Below are 26,128 nucleotides of genomic sequence, written 5' to 3' on the forward strand. Positions count from 1 at the left end.
GCAGGAGGAAAACAGACAGTAGCCATAATCTAAAACAGGTGAGGTTCTGATCTGGCACTAGGAAACAAAACTCACCCTGAGGACACTAAGGAATTGGAACAGGTAGTGCAGGCAGGTTGTGAAATCTACACCCTTTCCAGTTTTTAAGACCAGACTGGCCAAAGCCCTAAGCAAGTCAGTCTGAATTCAGTGCTTTGAGCAGGAGGCTGGGTTAGATGATGTTCTGTGGTGCCTTCCAGTGTGAATTATTCTGTGAAATATCGCAACTTTTTTTCTGATAGTTGGTCTGATAATTGAGAATTTTAGTTGATATTCCAGTGTACTGTGTTTATACTTTATTATAGTACAGAATATCTGTATGGAATATTTCGCTATTATGAAGTTGGGAAGATTTTTTTTTACAAGACTAAGAAATAGAGTACTATATACTCATATTATACTTTGTTTAAACCAGTTGACAAGAATTCCCAAATAAATTATTGGCAGTTAAATATTTTATAACTATAGTACTTAACAAAGGAAGAAGCACTTAAAGAAAATAGCATCCTTTCAGGTTTGGCTTCAGATACACTTTGCTCACCTTGTCACTGAATTCTAAAACATGATTAGCAATACTAGAATTTGAATGTGTGAACTTCTGTGGAGTGATTCCATTGGATCTCTTCCAAAAGATAGTTTTACTGTTAAAGAGCAGGACATGTGAGTTTGAAATTGGCTCTCAGCCAGTCAAACCTACATTTGTATTTAGTTCTTTTTGCTTTGACTACTGATTTTAGTACTGTGAAACTTTTGATAATCTATGCTATTCATCCACGTGGCTGGAAAAAAAAAAGTTGTGATTTGTCAAATTATTTAAAAATCTGAATTAAAGTGGTTCAGTTCTGAAAACAGCTGCTGTTTGCACCTTTTTATGTTCAGTCTTAACCTCTTAGCTTTGTTAACTATAAACAAGAGCCAGCAGAACCTCAGAAGACTGAGATGATTCCTGTTCCTGCTCATCCAACTTCACAGTAATTATACTTCTAAGTATTTCTATGTTTACCAAAGCATGAACCAGATCTTCAGATCTCTGTTTTGGTTTTTATAATCCATTTTATTAAGTGTTTAAAAATTCAGGGTTTTGTATAACATTCAGCTTCAGTATGAAAGAGATTGTAAATGAATGCTGAGTTAAGCATAACAAACAGGAAAGGGAATGGAAAGAATTTCCTTTAGGGTAAAATTCCTTAAAGTTGAAATAACCCTGATAGTGCTTGTCACTTGACAGAGAGGGTTACAACTTGGCTTCTGAAGGTTTTTTTGCTAAAGGTGAGAGGACATGGAGAAGCTCAGTCTGATATCCTTTTGAGTCATATTTTCAACAAAAGGAGTAAAACCATTAATTTTATTAAACTGATAGATCTCCAAAATTGTTGAATTAAGACTGATGATAGGTACAGATCAGCAGGCCTAGCCTGAAACCTCCTTTGCCCTGAACTGAACTACTCTGTTCTTTTCTAATCCAGTTGCTGTAGGAAACATCTACATCATTGATCTCTCTCATAAATCAGTTGCACTCAATTTTCATTTACTGATGGGTTGCCGTTGTTTTGGTTTGTTTTTTTCTCCCATCTCATACTTGTAGGCTTCATACTTGAAGGCTGTTCGGGGACTCACTCTACTGCGGACCAGAATTTCCTGTGAGCCTGTATGTAGAGCACATGCTGAGATTGCAGCTCATTTGTTTGATTTTACCAATATCCTTGTTTAACCTAAATACTTTTTCTTTCTTCCTGATACTTACAGACAACTTGCTGTGTCAGACCTCATTTTTCTGAGGATAATGTAGCCAAATTTTTAGCCAGTCTTTAAACAAGACATTTAGCTTCCTCTTGTACAGTACAGTGGCTGGGGAACAGAAGGCCCTTTTCTACACTTGTTCTGTTTGTGTGTTTTTGTTATGGCTAAGAAGAATTTAAGCAGGATTCTACACAGTCTTGTCCATGGCAAATAAAATAGCATTAAAGCTTTGGCTCTACTGGAAATATTGTGCAACTTCATGTTGAGTGCAATGTCATGGTTATTCTCTTTCTGGTGTTTTCTGCTGATGGGCTGTCAGACTGATCAAAATTTTAACCTGTAGTTCTTGAGGGAGTGGCTTCAAATATAAAATAAAAGTGCAGTGAAGTTGTTCCTCAAAAGTAACTTTGTTCTTTCTTGGTTATATATTTTTTTTACCTTCCTTTGCAGTGCCAGTGCTTCTCAACTTTGTTTTGTATTTGTATTTCATTAATAACTTCCACTTTGTGTCAAGGTTGTTATTGAAAATACGAGGTAAGACTGATTCCAAGATTGATCTTAGGCCTCATCTAATAAAATATTTTAGGTTTTTGTTTTTTTTTTTCAGGACAGCCTGTTGTCTCTTTACTTGTTCTATTTTCAGTATAGTACTGTATCAGATACTTTCTTAATTCCAGGTTGTACCAACAGCAATTTTTTTTGTATACCATTGATTAGCTGATCTAGGGAATCTTTCTACTGTGTAGAGCTGCAGCTCCTAAGCCAGCCTTTCCTTGATACTTGTGGGAACCCAGCTGAAGCAGTAGCTCTTGCTGAGCTCCTAAATAGGTCGAGTGTGGCTTATGTACCAAGCAGTGACAGTATAGTAATTTGAAATACAGTGGTAGGAGTATGGAAGGCTGCTGCAACTCAACAATAGTTGAGAAAGTAATCCATGAAAAGCGGGCTTCCAAAATCAACAGGGAATTGTTATATCTTTGAAAAGATTTGATTTGACCAGTTATTGTTTATTTAAAACATTCCTCCATCTTTGACATAAATAGAGATATGCTCCAAATCAATGTCCTGCTATTATGATTTTGATGCAGAATAGTACCTTAAGTGCAAAATGATGTCCTAACGTGTGGCCTTGGTTAGTGCAAGAATGAGGTTTTCACATGCAGAGTAGCTTCCAGTATTGTATAGGTCTCAGTATATTTACATCATCTCACATCAAACCTTCAGAAAATGGCAGTATTGAATCCTGATTTCTTAGGACATGTTTTTCAAACCAGTCATTTTGTTTCACCTTTGCTGAACCTCATCCTAGCTGCTGATAATCAGAATCGGTAACTGTTTCCATCTGATGTGTAGTTTCAAACCTTTACCTAAAAACTAAAAAAAAAAAAAAAAAAAAAAAAGCTTGAAAGCTCTATAAGTACTTGCTCACTTTGCAATTATCTGCTTTCCCACCTGTGAATATACATTGGAATATGGAATACAGTAACTGGTACTTGGTAAAGGATATAAAGTGATGCTGTCAAACTGGAAAGCCAGAAGGTAAACTATGGGTTTCTACTTAATCTGCCCAGTTTTTGAAGGGTGCTATGTTTAGTTCCAAAGTGTGTTTCACCTGAAAATCTGAACAGTCTGCCTAGAATTTTCGTAGCTGTGAAATGTGAGCTTCCTTGCTCTAAACCGTGTTCTTTCACGCAGCCCAACTAATCTTTTGATTTTATTAAGGCTGGCACAATTGCTAATGGAATATACAGGACAAAGCAGACCTTGGAACGTAATGTCAAACCAAGTTCTGCAGCTAGCCAGCTCACAAATGAGACAGAGTAGAGTTGCTGCTTTTTGTAAGTAAATGTGTCTTATAAAACCTGCAGAACTAAATCATAGAACCACAGGATGGTTTGGGTTGGAAGGGACCTTAAAGATCATCTAGTTCCAACCCTGCTGCCATGGGCAGGGACACTTTCCACTAGAGCAGGTTGCTCAAAGCCCCATCCAACCTGGCTTTGAACACTGCCAGGGATGGAGCATCCACAGCTTCTCTGGGCAACCTTTCCCAGTGCCTCACCACCCTCACAGGGAAGAATTTCTTACTTGCATCTAATCTGAATCTACCCTCTTTCAGTTTAAAGCCATTACCCCTTGTCCTATCACTACATGCCCTTGTAAAAAGCCCCTCTCCAGCTTTCTTGGTAGCCCCCATTAGGTACTGGAAGGCAGTTATATGGTCTCCCTGGAGCCTTCTCTTCTCCAGGCTGAACAACCTCAACTCTCTCAGCCTCTCCTCATAGGGGAGGTGCTCCAGACCCCTGATCATCTTTGTGGCCCTCCTCTGGACTCACTCCAACAGGTCCATGTCTTTCCTGTGCTGGGGGCCCCAGAGCTGAATGCAGTACTGCAGGTGGGGTCTCACCAGAGCAGAGCAGAGGGGCAGAATCGCCTCCTTCGACCTGCTGGTCACAATTCTTTTGATGCAGCCCAGGATGCGATTGGCTTTCTGGGCTGCGAGTGCACATTGCTGGCTCATACTCAGTTTTTCATCTACTAATACCCCCAAGTCCTTCTCCGCAGGGCTGCTCTCAATCCACTCATCGCCCAGCCTGTATTTGTGCTTGGGATTGCCCCGACCCGTGTGCAGGACCTTGCAGTTGGCCTTGTTACACTTCATGATGTTGGCACAGGCCCACCTCTCAAGGCTGTCAAGGTCCCTCTGGATGACATCCCTTCCCTCCAGCGTGTCAACTGCACCACACAGCTTGGTGTTCTTGGCACACTTGCTGAGGGTGTGCTCAATCCCACTGTCTGTGTTGCCGACAAAGATGTTAAACAGCGCCGGTCCCAATACTGACCCCTGAGGAACGCCACTCAAGTTTCCAAAAATGCCAAACAAGTCAATAAAAGATCTGGTAAACTGCAAACTATGCTGAAAATTGTATTACAGGGACCAATGTGTTTTATTTTTCTTTTAAGGCTTTCGACTCTGTTTCTTACGTCAGTTACTCATGATTTCCATTCATTAGTGGGTTTAAAAAAATTTGTTCATTGGCATTTTATTTTCAGAGCAAGACTAAGCTTTTGAAATTAATCTCATGATCTTCCCACTTACCAATATTTTGTCTGCATGATGGAACAGTTTCAGAGAATGTCAGTTATATTCCTTTGTAATGAAACTAACCCAAATAAAATGTTGACCTTAGCATAAACTGCATTTCTAATTCTGAATGCTATACAGTGTGGCTGAATAGTTGAGAAATGGAAGTTAAAAGCAACATGGCTGAAGGTGATATGCTTTACAAAAATTTAAGATGAATACATGAGAAGAAAGCAAATAGCAAAAGGAAACAAAGTTACAGAGTAAACGCTTATTTCTAAGTGTTCAGGAAGTAATTTTTTTCTCTAACTTGTTATGACTTGAACAGAATTATAAAAAGTATTGTGTCTTCATTTTGGCCAGCTCACTAAAATTGAGTTGTGTAATCTGAGATACGGTCACTCAATGGGAAGGGTACTTAAACAAAACAAACGAAACCCACCAAAACCCCCATACTACTGAGGAAGCGTGATTGAGAACTGTTGTACTGGAGGTTTAAAAGCATGATGTCAGCAGCACCTACTTTGCTCTTTATTTTTTTTGTTAAGGTTCAGCTTGACGCTTGAGGTAAAAAAAATATGTATCCCTTGGGCTGTCCCCCCATCTCTCCTCCCTTTTCTGCTCATAAAGGCAGTATGGCTGTCATTTAAATTCTTAATGGAAAGATCACAGATTACTATCTTGTAATGGTTACTTTTTTTCAGTGTTTCATTTTTACAGCTTTTGCTTGCTCTAATAGTTTGACTTACAGATCTGATCACATACCAGTGTTTTGGTTACATACACCAAAATAAACACACAGCTTCCTGTATTTTTGTTTTTTGTTCATTTAAACTAGATTTCAACAAAATTGCAACTAATTGCCAGTAGCCTGGCTGATTTATAGCAATAATATAAAAATTCTCATTGTTGAGCTGACCACAGTAAAACCTTGCAGTTATAAGATGTTAAGAAACCTAAAACCCGAGCTTCTAATAAAACGTTTATGGCCTTCAACTTTTTTGGCAATAAATTAAAAAAATCCGTTTAGAATGCATATTTTTCTTAAACTGTAATAACATAATTTCCACTCTAATACTTTCCTCCTCCCACGTACAGTCTTTCATTCTACAGTAAAACTTTTCATGCCCTTCACTCGTGCTCTATTCTGTCTCCCACACCCCTCTACTGACTTGCCTTTACCCACTTGTAGAACAAAAAATCACTTCTCTTCTTTGTTTAAAAAGCGTAGGCCTGTGGTACAACAGCATAACTTACTTAAGACCTGGGTGTTTTATTGCACCCAGAGGGGCATGCTGTGTTGTTTGTCTCTCCAGAGGCTGGAGGCAGTGCGTACCTCCTGGTGAAAGACAGCTGACTGTCAGCTCATGGGTGCCTTCTGGCTGGGAAGCGTGTGCTCAGATTTGCTTCTTGCCTTGTGCCCATAAGGTTTCACGTTTACTGTTGCCAAGAGGACATGCTCTCAGCCCCTGAGTAGGCCAACAGCACAGGTTGCCTCTTGACCACTGGCAAATCAGTGAAATTCCTTTTTGAGCTATGTGTTTTAGGGAACTTGTACAGTATGTAATGTAAGAGATCTCAGCAGAGTGAGGTTTTTTTGCAGTTTTGTTTTAAAATTCTTTTTCCTGTGATAGCATGTCCTTTCGATAAAGGAGTAGATGGCAGTATGCTTTTTTTCTAAATTTATGGAGAATGTTCTGTCCTTTCAAGCTAGTTAGACTTTAAATGATTTTCTGTCTCATCAGTTAGAGGAAATAAAAACATTGCAGGAGGTTCCATAGATCAGAAAGTCTGTATATGGTTCACAAAGATGATGGGGTTTTTGTTTGTTTATTCAATGGATTTTAAATGCCTAAACACTTTTCAGGATACAAATCTTGGCCTTTTTTTCTATGTGATACCCATAGCATTAGTACCCTTTATCACATGGATGAAATATTAAAATAAATAAACAGTCTGATGTTCAGGTATGATGGTGATGAAAGCCTTTTGAGCTCTGTATGTCATCAATATTTTGAATAATTTGACCGAAGGGTCTTGTCTCCTGTAGAATGAAGGGATTTTTTTCTTTCTTTTTTTCTTGTTTTAACATCTTGCCTGGTACATACAGTTAGTATCTGTACTCTGGAGGTTATTCATAAGTTTAATGACAACCCTGGTATCCTTGGCAGAGATTCCTTGCTCCTTCACTCTTCTTTTCCTCTCTCCTATGTGACTACTGTAGCCACTGGTATGTTTTAATAATATTTTTATAATCAAAGATGAGCAATTTGCAAAACTTACAAACTACTAGCACATGGAGAAGGTAAGTTAATAAAGATGCTATTATCTTATTAGAAAACTTGATACTATTCATGTTAATGAGGTAACAAGCTGTAGGGTTATGTCTTCTGGGAAGTTAATATATTAACAGCAGTTTCTCTCTACAAACTGATGGGCTGTAGAATAGGTCCTCATTTGTTCAGCTCTCCATACTTCTATACATTGTATAAAAAGTGGATATTTGTTGCCTTCAAGATGCTCTTAAATGGAGGGAGAGTGAGAAGACCAAGTGAATGGAAATGTGTGGAATATGAAAATATTTACTGAGAATACCCTCCATATATATAAAATGCTCTCAATTTTTCTGTTAGATTGAAAGAATTGTTCGTCTGAAAAAAAAATCACCTCAGGTTTCATTGTTAGATATTAAGCACCATGTCAGGTGAATTTAGAAATTTTTTTTTTTTCTTATATCAAAAGAATCCCCTTCAGCTCTTTCCTGGCTGATCTTTGAGAAGTACAGATGGGTACGCAGATCTGTATTTTGTGGTCATTGATATTTTGAGTAGAATATTTGAGAATTTGGACTCTATATTAAGCAAACCTCAAGCTTGCCTTGTATGGTCTTTATGTAATTTTTTTTTCAAGACTACTTTTCCATTATTATACAGGCAGCAGTTTATGACAAAATGGTGACCTATTTGTATAGGAGTTCACAAGTGAGTAACTAGTCTGAATGGCCTAACCTTATGGCCTTAACAGAACAGAAAAGATGTGCCTGAAACTTAATGCTATCTTTTGTGATTGAGTGATATATGAGAAAAATGAAAAACTTGCAAAATGAGCCTCTTTTTGTACAGAACTGTCACTGCTCTGCTTAGCTGATACAGATTCTTTTCAGCTGTCACTTTCAGTACAAAAGAGACGAAGCCCGTGCCTGGACTTACTCCCACTGTCCTAGTCTGATTTTTATCTAAAGCCAAGTCTGATGCCTGCAAGGTTATCGACCATTTTCCCATCAGAGTGCCAAGGTCTAGAATCCTGACTTTTCTGTGTTTTGTAAGTTCATTGTCAGTTTTTAAAGAATCTTTGTTTCAATAATCAACACTAGATACTATTTTTCTCCTGTGGTGGGGGATAAAAAAACATTGTCAAACACAAATATTCTGCTCTCTTCATACTCCAAAATATATGATGGTCTTTTAAGTTCTTTTTTCTTTTTGTCTATACATCTTAAAAGTATGTTAACTTGAAAATACTTCAATTTTCAGCAAAAAGCAGCTGTGTACCTATTTCGTTCTTAAAAGTAGGAGCTGCTTTAAAGTCCTACAGCCGGTAATCATGACTGAAACAAGAAATACTAATACCTTTGTGGGAAGGGGAAGGAAGGGCTGGGTGATATTTAGGATATTTGTGATAGCTGCAAAGTGTGTGTATTGCAATTGTACAGTTGTCTCAAGCATTTTTTTCAGTAACGCTTAGTCTTGATGTGCTGTTTTCTTGTCAATCCAGTCTCAACATTCTAGCTAAGCGGTAGGAATTTCTTTGGTAGAGCCTTCTGCTAGAAATAAATAAAATAAAACAACAGTAATGCTTTTGGGTTGGGGAGTGGGGAAATATTTGCCAGACGGGAGAGGGGTGAGTGAATGGGGTGTATATGAGTGCATGCCTCTGCACACATCTGAAATGTAGAAAGAGAAATAAAACATAACTGTGAGTGGCTGTTTCATTTTCTGTTCCACATGTGCAAAAGAAGCAAAACACTCTCAGGTCTGAAATAGAGCAGTGGTTCTTATTTGTTCTTTTGGTGATCTTGGTTTTATAAGTCAGCAGAAAGAGACAGTTTATCCTTGGTCTATGATGTTTATGATTTAGAATTTTTTTTTTTTTTGATTGCTAGATATCAATTCCTGGTGGAAATGCTATACTACTTGGCTGCTGTTTTCATTACTCTTTCATCCTATTGCAGTTTTTAGAATGGAATATACTGTAGGTAGCATCTCTAACGGGTATAAATTGTTATACAAGTGCATGATTGAGGTAACACTGTATGGTGACACATGCAGTTTCAAAATGCCTTGTAAATCAGGTAGTATTTTACTCCAGCCTTCTTCCTAGTAGCGACTGAAGCTTCATAACAGAAGGGTTTTTCTTGGTTTAGTTTTGATTCAATGGTTGAGATAAAGGATGTGTTTCTAGAACTTTAGCAACCTTGAAAGTTTGTTTCAGGTCAGGTTAAATTCCTCTTAGTTACTGAATGTTTTTAACAAGACCAAAAGGCTGTGTTCACAACAACGCTGAAGTTCAAGGTACTGAACGAGTGAGGGAGACTTACTTTTGAGGCAGAAATGTGGCATGGCATGGTGCCAAAGCTATTGAGCTCTCCTCAACCTGCGCTAGCTTGCAGAATGCACAAAGGTGCGGAGCCTTGCTGTCTTTCTCAAGTAACATTATCTATAAAATGTTTGGGTATAAAAGATGGTGAGAAACTTGATGTCCTTGTAAATCCCAGTTAAGGTACACAACACTCGTTACTTTAATTTGCAGTTTTTCCTATGCATGAACTAGGAGCATGAACCTTAAATGAGAGCTATTATAACTAATGTTTGGGATAAAAAGTACAATGCATGACTTACTTAGAAAACACACATTGAGAGAATGAGTTGTTCTTTCTATAAATGTAGTCATTTGCATTTTGTTTCACCAAAAACTTACTTGAATATATTGAACTATATTATCCTAATGTAGTCTCCTGATTTTATATTTACATTTATTTGAAGTTCTTAAATAAATATGTCTAAAACCTGCTTACTGTTGTTTTATTTAGAAGTAAGGTTAGGTCATATCTGAATCATGTTGTAATCTGTTACATCTTAACTGGTAGAGTTTTAAACTGAGATTTTAAATGCCTTTTTTAACACTGTTTTTGTTTCTGTGGTGCGTGCTGATTTCTAAACTGTGTGCAAAAATATGGGGAGTGGATTTGTCTCTTGGCCAACTATTTTTTTTTTTCCATCTTATAGGTGGCTATTATTCCTATTTCACAAATACTGAATAGCTGTAACTGCTCCACAGTTAAGTACATTTATATAAAGTTCAGCGACAGCAGGTGTCCCAGGGACTATCTTACTGAAGATGGAAAGAAAATTGCTGTATATGGCACATGGCAAAGTGAAACTGTTATCCTTACTAATTATTCAGTAATTTAGATGTGTTGTATTTTTTTTTCTTTTCCCCAGACAGTAAAGTCTATAAAAGTCCGTGACAAATACTGCTTTCACATATTTCTGGTACAGCAAACAAACCTTGTTCTTAGTAAGTTTTTGTTTTACAGGAGGCAGGCTATTATCTGTGCCTTTCCTCATCTTTCTTCTTGCGCAATAGTGCCTTTGCGATGCTTCTAGTTTGATTGGCAGGTTGGCATATTTAGGCATGTCTGAAATACAGACTGTGTGTTTTTCATTCAGAATCACACAAACTATGCCACGTTTGAAGTAAGTTATTGAAGCTTTGTCTGCAAGAATAATGGGTTTAAGAATTTAAACTGGAAAACTTGTACAATCAAAATTCTGTGGTTTTTTTTTTTTTAATAGAAGAGAAAAAATACATCCATCAAACATGAATGGAAAAGAAATCAAAATGAGGCAATCCTGACCAGAAACCAAGTTCTAGTCTGAAGTTTCTCCACTGACTCTTCTTGTGTTTTGCCATTCAGTAAAAAGCAAAGGGCTGGGAAACAGCAGTAGAGGTGGCAACTCTAATTGCCTGTATTAAAAATGCTTGTGAATGAGCCTTCTCTGCAGCTGTATCCAGGAGATGGGGGTGGGGGAGTGGAGGGGAACCAAATCCAACAACTTCCCCTGCCTGCCCAATAGAAACACTGGATGAGTGAAAGTGTGATGAGTAAATTTTTGGTTTTTTTGGTCAGGCAAACAGAATATACCCTAGACTCTAGTGTAAGTATATAAATATTGGGCTCTAGTTGCAATGGGAATCGAAAACATAGTAAAAATGTTTCCTTAGTCAAAGTAATTGAAGAAGAATTAGTTTAATTTTGTAAAGTATGTAAAGATGTATTATCTCATTCCAACCTCCAAAACATGTTTATTCAAATAAAAATTGTTATATAAAATTTACACTTTCATGGACTTCAAGTTTTTTTAATGTAAGACAGCTACCATATCCTAAAACATCCAGTGTTACAACCTTCCTAAAAGATATTATTTCCCCCAGTTCACTTGATGGGTGAAATCATAGTGATTTTTGTCTATGACAGCCCTTCTTTTACTTCAGTGAAGGTAGGATCAATGTGTACCCAAAACCTGACACCAAATCCTGTTGATCTATGGACATGGATTAGTGGTATTTGGGATGCTGAAAGTTTTGGGCTGCTTCCAAGTTAGTCCCTTTGGACCTGAAAGAGGGATAGTGTTCTTGTTACAGTATGTTATAGTGTACTTATCAGCTTAGATGATAGCTCAGATCTCTGTATTCCTCAAAAGGGTCACTATTAATTCTTTATTTTCTATTGTGTAGTTACCTTATGTATTCCACTTTGTTTTGCATTGTGTGTGTGTTTAATCCAGCTTATTCCACTCTACACCCTGTAATTGAGTGTTGACTATAAAAAGCAATGGTAGTAAATTATGAGACTTATATTCTTGGAATGAATTTTATGACCAATTATCCTATTTTTGTCTCTGATATTTGAAGGGAAATGGGAGACATTCAAATGCAATTCTGGGCATTGTCAATCTTTTCAGTGTTGTTTCAGTATTAAGGTTAATAGAGGACTATACAGAATTTTGAATAGGATTTTCAATCAAATGCGTATGTTCAGTGTGTATGAAAAGCACTATGAGGTTATTATAATTGTGTTCAATGAAGAAATGATCAAATTAATTTCTATATTCGGCAAACTAGTAAGACCTAAGAGTATCCCATAGCTGCTTGAAGGATAGTTACAAAAATGATGGAGCTGAATTTTTCTCAGTGGCACCAGATTGGCCACAAACTGTGACATGGTATGTTCAGGTTAGACACGAGGAAGAAGTAGGAGGAACACTACTGGGAGGCCAATACAGCCCTGGAACAGGCTGCCTGGAGAAGCTGTTGAATTTTCCATCTTTGGAAGTCTTGAAGACTCAGCAAGACAAAGCCATGCCTGACCTTTTCTAGTGTTGATGACAGTCCTGCTCTGAGCAGAAGGTTGGACTGCATGACTTCCAGAAGTATCTCTCAGCCACTCCAAAACTTAAACCAATTAGGCTTTTGTTCATCCTCTATTCTCTTTCTTTTATTTCCCCATTCTAAAGTGACTGTGGCTCATATGTTTATTTGAAAAAGCAAGCAACGCTATCAAAAGGCATATCCTACACAGAGTAAGGCATTCACAAATGACATTCACAAACTCTTCTTTCTGAGAGAAAATAATAATACCAAATGAATTCCCTCCACTGATAGCATTTGAAAACCATCCTACTTTTCACTCTGGAAGAAAACAAAGCTGATAAAGAAATGTTTTGGGTTTTTCCATAGTACTTAAAATCTTGCTTTCCACTTGAAAAAATAACAAAAAGTATTTTTTTCACCCCAGAAAAAAGTTAATGACAAATAAAATATTAAGCAGACCTATGGGAACAATATATATAAACAAAAATTCATCTTATTATTTCTGTGAATAGCATTCACAACACTGTAATTTAGTTAAGTTTATTTCAAACCTGTTTTATGACCTGTGAATAATTTTTTATATCTTTGCTGCTTTTAAGCAGTTGCCCTAAGTCAGCTGCCGTATTCTTCTTACCTTTAATTGGAAGTTGTTGGGTACTACCTCATCCTCTATCTGATTTTTTTTTTTTTAATCTGCTTTTCTGTGGATACTGTCAATGATTTCTGTCTTGTTTAGTAAATTCAGTTCCAAGCTGGTAACTCATCTTTATCATTAATATTTTCAGCATTTACACTTTCACGAGGTTTCCTTTTTACTGTGTTTAGCACTGCAAATGTCTTATTGCTGTACTCTGAAATTCAGGGAAATTAAGAGCCCCTATCTCTTTCATGGTGAGGTGTGGTACGCAGCTTTTCTGTGGTTATACCAAGTCACTCACATTTAAGCTGTTTCCCTCTTCATTTCTGTGATGAAGTCTGGCATAGTACAAAGTAAAAAAATATAAACGTGAGGACTAAATGCTGAGCTATTCCTGGCAGAGAACAGAAAAGCGGCAAAGACAGAATAGATCTGAAAGGGGTTATACTATCTACTCAATGTTATCTACTGTATTTTCTGTAATTTGTGGTCCAAATGTGATATTTTGTAGTGCCAGAATTGATACTGTTTCATGCTCTCTTTGTGGTCTTGATTATTACATGCTTTTGCTGTGTGGTCAAAATGAGGTGTTGCAAAGGGAGAAAAAAATGCCGGGAGCTGAACATTGTTTCATAGAAGAAAGATAAAAAAAGGTGGGAATGAAGATGGTGTTCACATTATATACATGAATGGCAGTGAGTGAAGTGGCATGTTGAAAATATAAATGATAAAGATTTAGCTCTTTGTTTATCGCCTTTTATTAAAAATAATTACATTCCATATTAATTGCCAATTTATTGTAGGTAAAAAGACATCTAGTGAAATGATGGGCAATGTAGGGTGTTCTGTTTGTTTCTGACAAAATCATTTTGGTGTAATGCACAAACCCTTTCCCAATTGAAAAGGAATTTCAAAAGGTAGAGCTATCTCTGCCTTACATTTTCTGTTTTCATAATGAAGAATATTCTTTACTTGAGGTGGTATAACTCTTCCAGGTCAAAGCAGGGTTAGTTGATTTTTCATATTCAGGAGAAAGGTATAGTTACATTTGAGTGCATATAAGAAAATTATGATGGCCTAAGGGTAGACCTATTTACACTACTAGACAATGAACCAAAAGCGTATATTGCACTGTCCACCTTTTATGTCTCTTAGCAAGTGCTCTTTATTATCCAGCTCAGAGGAAGGATCATCCAAAGTTGCAGGTTGCTCAGCAGGTTCCATAAACAATTCTTCTCAGTCAATCTGAGACTTAAGCAGACAAAAGCTGAATGGATATTGCTTTTCAAATTAGTACTGCTGTGTAATTAATTGCCCTTAATTAGCAAATCTTTCTTTAAGTATTCAGACTGCAGTGATGTAATTTGTTTTGCCAGGTAGCTCATCACATAACAGGACAGTTCAGCTTGGTATGGAAAGCTGCTTTTAACATACTCCAAGTAATTGCATGTTTCATTGAAAGTGTTTTGATTGAAACAGTGGTGATGTATCTGATGAGCCTCAAATTGTCTTGGGCCCAACCTGTCCTTCCAGCTGGCTTGCTGTTGCTTTACGATAAGAGATGGGTGTTTGGGCAGCATGCTCTCTGGTAATTGAATGCTGTTCCCTGTGCTATGCTCAGCTAGATGCTCAGAGTTTGGAAGGGCATCCATGGGGGAGGCATCCCTCCTTTGCTGCACCCACAGGGACTGGTATGTGGAACTAGGAACAGTGTTTACTGTGATGGTGAAATACCTGCAAACTGACCTGTAGCTGGTGAGGTTAGGCCAGCCTGGATCAAATAAGGTATCCCTTCTACAGAGAGGCAAATTTAACTTTGTGACAGTATTTTTATATTTTATATAATTTTATATTGTGGCAGTATTTGTGATAGATGTGCTGTGATAGTATGCGGTGGTGATAAAATTCTCAATTTCCTTTTAAACTGAGTGGTATGTGTAGCCTAGTACATAGTTAGTGCCCTCATCTGCTTGACTTATTTGAATTTTCCACACACTACTGGGCAATAGAGAAATACAGATCTTGGAGAGATGAATGTAATTCTTACTATGATGAATGTTGGTATTTTTGAAACTCACAAACAAGTGTACAAACTGAGGTGCCAGGCATCTTGAACCAACACAAGTTATTTTGCATTGTGCTCATGGCTTTGCTACAGCAGTTCAGAATAGAGTCCAAGAATAATCTGTAAATGGGGAATTCCAGTTTTGGTTTTAAGTAGACATTGTAACATTGCAACCAGCATTTGTATCCAAAAAAACCCCCAATTTGTCAAATAAGGGAGGGGGTTTTTTTGTTTTGTGGTTTTTTTTGTAGTCAGAGGTGGCTGGAACGTTGATTTTTACATGTGTATCTGGGCAGCATAAAAAGAAGAAAGAACTTACAGATTTAGAAGGAAAACCCAGTTCACAAGTTAACGTATAAAATTGTGGTGCTCAAAGCCAGGGATTTTACAAGTTTTAAAGCAAAGATACTGCTTTGTTTAGCTTACATTTAGGGCCTTGAAAAAACACTTTTGAGTGTGTTACAGCAGGAACTACATGGAAAAGAGGGTGGAGTTTGGGGAGAACTGGAATACAGTACAAACCAAGTGAATGCCTGATCAGGAATATCTGTTGTTTTCTTGAGTCCATACTTTCATTACATTTCACTTTCTGTCTTGGTACCTTTTGTTTTTCTGTGTCTCATTATACAGAGCTGAGGGGGGAAAAAATACATGTTGATCTTGTTTATGGCTTGTTTATTGTATATCTGTGTTTTGTTTCACAGTAAAGTGTGCTGCTACTTCCTTAACTTTATTGTTTTCTATTTCTCAGTCTGTATTTCAAAAAAGAAGCTGCATGTTTTCTCTTCAAAATGAAGAATTACAATAGATTTCATGTATGAAACACCTGCACAGTAGGAAGTGAAACAGAACTTTTTAGCTCTCACTGTTTTATGGCAAGATTTCTGTTGCCTTTCCTTCCTGTAAACAAAAGGAGTCACTTAGAGAATAGGAAATAGGCTGTTTACAGGATATTTTCTGTATGAAAGGAAGGAAAAGTGCCTTTACGGAGATCAGCCTATTGTGTTGGGAGTATTGGAAGTTATATGCAGTTAAATTGAGTTTAGTGTTCGGAGCGAAAAAAAATGGCAAAATACATGTAATCACGGCAGTGTTGACCCTGAGAAGCGCTAGGTGCCCCCATTAGTTGCTGAAATGAAAGCAGGAGTTAGGATATGGAGTGCTTTGGTTTGGTCCCCAATCCTATGTGTAACCTGTGATCACTGTAAGAACTTGATCAGGTATAAGCTACATGTCAAAATAAAAACTAAGAGCTTATGGAATGTGGCTTTTGTTTAAAAGCAAACACTTTTGATACTTGTACTTTTAATTACTGATTCAAGTTACTTTTGCACATCTGTCTTCCAGCTGGCTGTCTTTGAAATACAGTTGTCTTTGCTAAAAAAAGTCATAATTGGATTTGTCTTGAAAGTAACGGTTTCAAATGTACGTGTAGAATGTACATATTTTCAAAGTTCTGCTTCACCTGTGAAATATATTAACTATAATTCTGGTGTGTGTCAGGATATCTTATTCTTGCCTGTGTTATAAAATGAGTTTCTGTGAATGGCTATTTGATTTTCATTTATCTTTTGTAGCACCAGCAAGAACCTTTATCACCAGTAAGAATTGTGGATTAGGTATTTAACTCTAAATTCTGTTTAAGCATTGTAGAATAATCTGACTTTCTTGAAACTTCAGTTGTATGTATAAGCTGATAGGACAGACAATAGTTTTGCCAATAAAACTGAGCAGGGTAGAGAAAAATATGCATACAATATTACTTGTCATTAGCTGTATCTTTTATCTGCAGTTCTTTTGCTGTAGACACACTTGAAGATAGAAATTTATTGTAGCAGGTTTTGCCATTTCTTTTGCTCCATATATTTAAAGTACTTAATGCTTGAATACTGAGGAAAAGCAATTGTAAGCATGGAAATGAAGAAAGTAAAAAATCTTGCTTGCTTAATAGATACCGAACTCCACTTCTGGTTTCAAAAGTGGTACTTAAATACAAAAAGCCTTAACAGCAGTGTTCCCTGTTACAGAAATGATTTTTTTTTTTCTTTTTTTTTCCCCCTGCATGATGGATCCAGTTCCTCACACAGAAATTCTAATGCCTGGGTATTTCAGTCTAATTTGGCAAATAAGACTGGTGTGTGTGCATGTGTGTATGTAAATGGCAACCGAGAGTGGTCTATCTTCTGGCATGTCTTGGCGAATGGAGTATGTGCCCTGTCTTTGTCCTTATAGAAGAAACAGAATGATTCCTTTGCTGCCTGTGTTTGGTTTTGTGTTCTTCTAGGCCAGAAGTGTCTGTCTGCTTGTTTTGCTTTTAATTCTTTCTTCATTCTAGGTAGAGTGTTACCAAAAGAGCTACTGCAAGTCATGAATGAGACTGTCTAGGTATAGAGGAAAGCATAAGGTTTCTTCTTAAAACTTTGGAGTCTTGAAGAAACAAATGCCCATAGTATCCTACAATCTAGGCCAAATGACTCCAGCAAGGCATTAGATAGTCTTTGTGGTGCTATGTGGAATTTATTTTCTTGGACTACCTATAATTTTGAACATAATATTTTTTCAGAGTGAATGGGATCTCAGATGTAATTACGTTCTTGTCCTGAATATTCTTTAATGAGGAAACTACTAGGTTTATATTTCACATGTAAGACATGGTTTCTTTATACATCTTGCAAATGTAATAAATCCAGCTTATTTTTGTATGTATGGAGTTTGAGACAAACTTCTCTCGTAGATTTGCTAGGCTTACCTGTCAGAGATTTACTGCTGCTTCTTCCCTCCCATGAAAGTTCTACTATTTTGCCTCAGATAACCCAACAGAAATATGGCCCCTATACTGCGAGTCGAGCATGTTCAGGGTACATCAGACTTGCTGTGGAGACTGACTGCAGCAAGTTGATATTCTGGACGTACTGAACTTGCTGTGGAGACTGACTGCAGCAAGTTGATATTCTGGACGTACTGAACTTGCTGTGGAGCTTACCACTGCAGTGACCGTCCGTAGAGTGTTTCAGAGCACTAGGAAGCCTGCTTGCCACTGGGCTCTCCTGACGAGGATGCTGCCCTTATGCCCATTCTTTCTGGAATCAGTTTCTTCTGCATAGCCCAAACTTATAGGGTAGAGAAAGAAAACTGGGCCAGAGAAAATCAGTTGTCTGGTACTAGTATTATTCTCTCTTTCCAATTTTCCTATGATAACAAAGTAGGAATAGAAAATATTAAAAGACTAGACATAAGTAATATCAAAGATTCATGCAGAAAATTCATGTTTTTGTAGTTGAAAATGAGGTGCATTGTATGGCAGGCAACAGTTATGAATGTCTGACCTTTTGCCAAACAGGCGTACTAACAAGGATTGGCCTTCTTAATCTATTTAGGAATTACTTCTTCCTGTGTTTCAGATTATCTTACGTGAACTCTTCTTTGCCTTGTCATTGGCCAAGTTGGCTTCCTCAGTGACATACCCTGCAGAAGCAAGGCTCTAGTTTTCAATTCCAGAGGACGTTTAGAACAAGAAAAGACTAACAAACCAGCAAACAAGATGCACGTATTACTTCCTGGAGAATAAAGCAACCCACGTGGGACTCTGGGAATAGTAAAAGATGAGATGTCCAATTAAAACAGATGTATGATAATCGCCTTAGGCACACAAGTCTTATGATGTCTAATGCTACAAATAAGTTTTAAAGTACATTTAGAGAAAATAGGCATAGTTACTCCTGATTTCTGATTTAGAATTTGTTACTTTATGTGAGTTTAAGGGAACATACATTACTTTGTTTTGAGTATTTTTTCATTTGTGGACCTTCATGACTGTAGGGGTAAGATGTTATGAAGAAAACTCTTAGAATGCTGGTGAAATCATGAATTATTTTTTAAATATATTACAATATTTTTCTTTTCAATTCTTAAATTTTTTTTTTCCTGATGCAGTGTTCTGCATAAGAACTTTGGATTAAAAAAAAAAATTAATATGTGGATAAAGCCTAGTGTTTTCCTTTTTGGCTGCCTCAGAAAAGAGCTACATAATCCTCTAAATCCTACTTTACTCTGTGGATCAATTGATTCCACTTTCTTCTCCCATAAACAGGCAATCTGGAAATTGTCTTTGAGACAGATGTTTGAAGCTTGCTCTTCTAATGATTTGCAATGTATGAAGACATCTTAAGGGTTTTTTTGTGAGAAAGACAATATTAATAATGATAATATTTTCACAAAATTATTTATAGAAAATTGAATCCAGTTTCTTTTGGAAAATTGACCAGATTCCATAGCCATTCTAAAAAATTTATTTTCCATTTTTGCGGTTGCTTTCTTCTTGTGTATTTACTTTTCTGGTTCTCCCTCTGTGCTGACTAATGGCTGATGTTTCCTCTTATCCGGATAATATAATTTATGAATCCAGAGGCTCCTATTGGAAAATAAGGATGGATTCTGGTTATTCTTATCTGTAACATAGCCTGGATAGGCTTATTGAATATTTTTGTGTGTTTTTATGTATATATATTTGATGTAGTTTATGATTCAATTTCAATTTTACATTGGAATAAATGTCTATCTCACAGTGACACTATGAGACTATAGGATGGAGTTGTACCTATGTAGAAGTATGTGTATAATTTATGAATTGTGATAATCCTTGTTTTAAATCATTTTCTCCAGTTTGTCAGCTTAGACTAAAACACATGCTAGTCTACAATTGGTACAAGGATGTATAGTTTTGCTCCCAGTAATAATCTAGGTGAAAAAACAAATCTGTCCTGCTGGACTTCCTTTCATTCTTCAGCTGTTTGTTTTACCCTGTACAAGGATTGTTTAGAATTTGGATACTCTTATTTCTTAGGGGTTTTAGATGTTGTTAGTGTGTTCTCAAGTTCTTCCACGATTCATGAAGAAAAAAGTTAAAATGCTTGTCTCTGGCTTTAGTTTCAGCTTTTACTTGAATGAGGTTTATGTTTGAAATTTGTCTTCATCAGATGTAATTTTTAGGCTAGGAATGAGATTTTTCTTTTTAATATCCTGGTTTTTTAATCGTGTCTTCTGTTGGCAAACAGATTAGTCATCTAATGATGTTGGTCAACTACTACTGGTATAGTTTAGTTTTGTTTTACCTCACCCATAAAAGCTATACTGGCAAAGTGTTTGCTCAAGCTCTAGGTTGTAACTACACCAGGAGGTTTTTGCTACTGTGAGCATACTGGTAAAAGTAGACTTAAGTGGCTGCCTAGTTTTGGCTAGGCCTAAGATGAAGATGATTGTAAACTGTCCTGCATTCCATCTGTATGGGCTTTTTGTTTGTTTATGTTACTGCTGTCTGTAACACCTAGATTTGCAGTTGATTTAGGATTTTGAGGCTTTGTGTTCTTTTCCATTGTATGCACTACTCTGTAAAATACTCACTAGAATTATTTTTATCCCTATGGTGGTGATTTAGTACAGGAAATAACATCTGTTCCTGCTGTGTGTGTGTTTTCTTTTTCCCTTCTTTCAATATGAATGTAACATTGTGTATTTTCAAGCTAGATTTTACTATCTGAGGTCATGCTAAAATGAACTCCCTTTGAAACTGTGTTAGCACAGATATAAAATAGAAAGCCAAATCACCTTATTGGTACATGATAGTTTTATGTTCTATATCTCTGTATGTTGATCAGACAGACCTACCTAAAATATTTTTACTTCACATATACTTTTATTTTTCTTCATTCAGAAGTAAATGTAAAAATGTCAAATGTAAAGTTTGCAGCGTTAGATACTTTATTAGCTGTAAGTCATCCCACAGATTCTCACTGAATGTTTCTAAACTTTTTGGGTGAACTGACTACTATCTTCCTTCAAAACATTTTATGGAACTTCACAAATTTTTCTCGTAATTGAAAACGTTATTAGACCACTTGCTTTTTATAATATGGTTCTAGAAATAGCTGCGGACACTTTATCATGACCTTTGAAGCAGAGCCATAATGAAACAGTCCGATGGTTCAGTAGCTACTGGTTCATGACCTCTTCCCCTAGCAAAGCTTTTTTCCCAGTTATTGCCAGGAACTTGCAGAGATAACAGCTTTAAATTCTCTGTGGCAACACGTACATATGGTATGTGTTACACTGCTGAATTTTAAAGCCATCGAGTTGTTCTTGATATTTTATTTTCACATATAAATTAGTAGATTCTCATTTTACACAAGTGTTCATTTAAGATTATTGTTTTTACTTATGCCTTAGTAGCATAAGTGGACATGTTCACCTAAAAAGAAAAAAAAACCAAACCTTTCTCATTTGACTTGCAGGTATCTCCATTTTACTGATATCAGAAAAAAAGTGACTCAAGTTGGCATCCTTTATGAATCCTTCTAGCCAAAGGTAAGCATAATTTGTAACGAGTGACAAATATATTTTTAGTATGTTTGTAGCATCACACTGCCTTTTAGATAAAATGGCAGCTGTGCTACTATCTTTCTTGATGTTTGACATCTCACAAATAGAATTTCTTTGGGATATCTAGAGCATCTTAACAAACCCATAAGAGAATCGTTTGTATGGCTCGGCATACAAGTGAAGTTCAGTCTTTTTTTTAAATCTGAACTTGGCAGATTGCCTCTCATTAATATTGAAGCATATGGTACAATGACTTTGAGGCAACGTTTATTATACAGCTGTTATTATATAGAAGGATGATTGCATTCCTTAATGTATTGGATAAGCCAAAAATAAAATCATAATTTTGGTGATTTGGAAATTCTTGGCTTGGTCTTCCCCTGGAAAAGAGCTAATATGACTGGAAATAGACACTAGCATAATACGCTGAAAGAGCGCCCTTTCTAAGGGCTAATTAGGCTGTTTGTAGAAAATCCTGAGCCTACAGTTGCCAAAAATCATGATATCTTGATATTTTCTGCAACAGAAATTAAGAGGTGCAGTCATACTCCTATAGCTCCTAACTCTGCAAACTCTTTGATCTAGTCCAACTGGATTGTTTTATAGTTCTAGCGTGTGGCTCAGGTTTAGAAATGCGTCATGTTGGCTGAACACAATCTGTCATCTAATGAAGACATGCTCCCTTGCAGCACAGTGAAGAAATGAATAATTTATTGGGGGATGAACACCTTCCTGTCCAAGTGTGCATGCGTGTTTATTCTATACACAGAAAATAAAAAATGAGTAAAACCTGCTTTTGGGGTTTTATAGATAAATTGTTTACTTTCAACAACATGCAAACATTTGGGAAGTATTTCACTACAAACTTGAAAAACTTGATTCAAATTCATTCCTTATATTTTCACACCATGGATTCACCAAGAATACTAAAATCTAGAGAGAAATCTGCCACATGAATAATTCTTCCGTTAATATATCTAGTAATGTGGTCACTGTCAGACATTGTAAATATGTACTGTAACTATTTTTGTTTGAAGAATGGAGTATCATATTGATAATGATAAAAAGTGGAAAATAAATTGTGTATAATTGTGTGAGACTTGAGTAAGAGTTTCAGAATTATGCTTAGCTGCTTGTGGTCCAAATGAAAAACTTCCAGTCTTTTACAAACTGTTGAAGAAAACTAACTTAAAAGAAAAGCAATGATATATATGCAAAATTAGCAATATGGATTTCTCATATTACAAGGTGAGAGAGATAGTAGTGAGAAGGGAGTAGTAGTTGTGGGAGATTTCTCTTGTAGAGAAGAAATAGACTAGCACAGGGCCACAGTATAACTTGTGGCTCATGCAATGTTCATGGGGCAGTCTAATGTCAAACATGTATCAGAGGTGTGTACCAAAAATTAAAGGTAAGAGGTAATAAATGTTTGTAGATTTAAGGCTACACTTTGATATAACTCAGCATTTCAAAATTTTACAGCTGCTGTAGGAGAAAGTAGGAAAGTAAAATGCTGAAAACTTTTCTTAAAGACAAGCTCTCAAATTGTTCCCACTTTCATGTTAGCACTAAGTTACCCTTCAATGGGTGTCATAGGAAGAAGTGCTGTACTTGTGTTCCTTCTTTCTATGTAATGGGCAGGTTTGGAGGAGGCGGAGGGAAAGTTGAGTCCCTTCTACCTCCCTTCTTTCGAGATTAGTAAGATGAGGATATGCTGAATCTGAAATCAAATCGGTTAGAAGAAGGTAATCTTCTAAGCTAGGCTGCTAATTTTTGTAGTAGTCACTTTTTCTCTTTTGTCTTTCTCTTTTGCACAAAGCACAAAAAAAAGGAATGATATACCTTTATACCTAGGAAAATAGTAAATTCTGAGAAACTAGTCGAATTTAGCTTTTTTTCAGATTATTGTTATAACTGAAATGTTGGGCTTTGTAAGAGTGGATAAATTTTATATAGACAAACTATAAATTATATATGATTATAAATAAATAATATTAAATAAGTTACACTTCATATTTTTATTGTATTCATTCTAGTCTCTTCATTTCCAGTCTTTTCAAGCACCATACTTCTGCAGTAAATACAGTGCTCCATTACTCTATGTTCTTTTACACAGGAAGAATGTAAAAGTTCATTACTGAAGCTGGTTAGAAGCTTCTATTTTATGACAAAAGCTTATTTTGCATGATCCATTTTTTTCTAAAATATTCCTATTTTGGAGCAGGAAAATAAAACTACAATCTATTTCTTTCTTTCTTTCTTTTTTTTTAAAATGGAACGATCCCAAAATCTTTCACTGTTTGTAAGTTCAACGCTAAGCTATGTTTGCCTAGGAGGCAAACTGAACTTGTAAAGTTGTGCTCAAGCATCTAATGTCCATGCTGGTGGCCAGCTTTTCTGACTAGGCTGCATCTGGTGTGAGGCAATAGTTTTCTTTCTGACTGAGGCCGGTATAGTCCTGCAGTTCCCATGACAGACATCTACAGCATAGGTGAGATACCTGACCGGGGAGGCCAGCCAAACATGGGAGATGGAGCAGAGAGAGGGCAGAATTTCTAACAACAGCTGCTTGTGAAGTACCCATGCCTGTTTAAGATACAGGACAGGGTTGTCCTTCCAGAATATTCCAGGTGTTTCAAATGCAGGCTTGAAGATAATTTCTGCTTTATACTTTATAATACTCTACATGCAATTGCAATTTGTACTTTCTTTTTTTTTCCCACTGTAGCAGTTTTCTGTCTGTACCATATTGATGGCACCAGTAAAACTTTTAACTTTCATTTCCAACTACATATTGTTTCTAGGAGAAAAAAAATTTCTGAAAGAAGGATTTATTTTTTACTATTATTTTATTTAAATTTATTATGCATTCAGAGATTTGTATGAAGATAACCACTTTTGGATTCTGTACAGGTTTGTCAATCTATTCAAAAGATCTTCGATTTAGGAGAGTCTGAATAATTGACAGTACTTGCCCGTGGTTTGGCATGGTTGGCTTATGCTTTGATGCAAGAAAATCGAACTTTCTGTCCAGCCACCTGAGCCCCTCTGCCTTCTGTGTGCTACAGCAGTTAAACTAGGTGGATGCTCAATAGCTCAATCATTTATCAGGTTTTAAGTGGCTTCCTTTGCTCAACTTAATAGTTTCTTTCCCCTTCTCATCTAAGACTCCATTTTTCAATGAATGGTCTGTTCTGTAATGTGAAATAAGATCACCAGACTCCTGTGTTACTGAGCCTGATGAAGCTCTGCTATATTAATCGCGGTGTAGAACATACCTCTGAAAATCTTATCTACTACTTTTCGCATAAACAATGTGTTTTGCTTCAGAAATAGTCAGACTGAGACAATATTGTAACATATTTTGTATTTTGTGTTGTCAAGAATATCTGCATTTGAATAATGCTGATTATGTAATAAGAACTTAACACTGGTAAATCTAGTCTAGTATTGTATGATAACCACTTCTAGTATTGCATTTGCTTTATCTTTTGGCTGTATAGTTAGCCAAGGGATAGTAAGTGTTTAAAGAAATCTGGAAGAAGCTGAAAAATATAATTTGTAATTCTCTTTTGCTCTCTTTCGGTGGTTCAAAGTAAGAGTAGTTGTACTATAATAATGCTGCAAAAAGAATGAGGATTACAGATGTCTCATCTAGCATGTGCTGATATATTAATGAGGTACATTCTTTTTCTTTCATAATTTGCAAGGTATGTAACACAAGGAATGTAACACAAGGAATATTGCTGTTTACAGCTGGGAAAAGAAACTTGTGGTTTGCTCATCCATGAACTAAATACACATTGACTTTTGGTTTTTGTTTGCTTGTTTGTTTTTGTTCCATATATCCTGTGAAAATGCTTATGTCAAAATAATTCTCTGGGTATAGCTTACAATTATGGTAGCATTGGTACTGATTAGCAGTTTTGGGAATCCTGATTTTGAAGTACGTAACCTAGAGTATTTTGTAGACCATAAGAACTTAGTCACTCTTTTGCTATTGTAAGTACAGGCATGAGAAGATAGGAAGGTATTCCCATTGTAGAAAACTGACAGTGGTTTTGCATCTGAAGACAATTAAGTAGTTAACCATTTATTAAAGAGTGGTAACACTAAAAAGTAAAAAATATTTGAAGTTTGTTTCTGTTTAAGAGGTATTTTAAAAGTGGTTGCACAAAACTAAATGTTTGTGAAATGTTTACAATTTCAGCTACTTAAAAAGGAATCTAAATTACTTACATTAAGTTGTTTAGCTCTTGCGACTGCACAGGCCTACATTATATCTGTAGATGTACTGTTAAGGCAGAGGAACAGATAATAAAATTAGAGGCTGTAAATCCACATAGAATATATAAGTGCCAGATTTAAGTGATAAACTTACCCATATTTGCCTAAGTCATCATCTGCTTCCTGGGTGACCTTTTCATTGGGAGCATGTGTCCTAATATATGAAGCGAATATAGAATCAGTAAACCTAAATGCAGCATTTGGTCTTAGTTTTGCATCCAGTGGCATATTCCCTTTTAATAATAAATAAATTTAAAATAAGTCCACCCCTCTTCACCTTTAGCAACTGATAAACTGAACCACTAGCTACGGAACCACTATTCCTTTCTTATTTCTGATAGTTATTGTATAGGGTCACAGGTAAGTGGGACAATTTATCCAGTCTTGAAGTTTGGTATTTTGGTAGTATATTTGTGACCTAGGAAAGAACCTGCTTCTACAGGCTTGTGTATATATGTAAATTAAT

General features: G+C 36.3%; 1 protein-coding gene across 5 annotated transcripts in view; it reads left to right on the plus strand.

Annotated features, from left to right (window-relative positions):
• The window catches only part of SIPA1L2 (signal induced proliferation associated 1 like 2), a 151,911-nt gene that overhangs the window by 10,075 nt on the left and 115,708 nt on the right, over positions 1-26,128 (plus strand). For all 5 annotated transcript variants that reach the window (XM_069800746.1, XM_069800747.1, XM_069800751.1 and 2 more), the window contains exon 2: positions 21,288-21,360. The gene's annotated coding sequence lies outside the window, so the exon portion shown is untranslated. The remainder of the gene's footprint in view (positions 1-21,287; positions 21,361-26,128) is intronic.

This window comes from Haliaeetus albicilla, chromosome 13 (assembly GCF_947461875.1).
Source record: "Haliaeetus albicilla chromosome 13, bHalAlb1.1, whole genome shotgun sequence".
In the NCBI taxonomy this organism is placed as follows: domain Eukaryota; kingdom Metazoa; phylum Chordata; class Aves; order Accipitriformes; family Accipitridae; genus Haliaeetus; species Haliaeetus albicilla.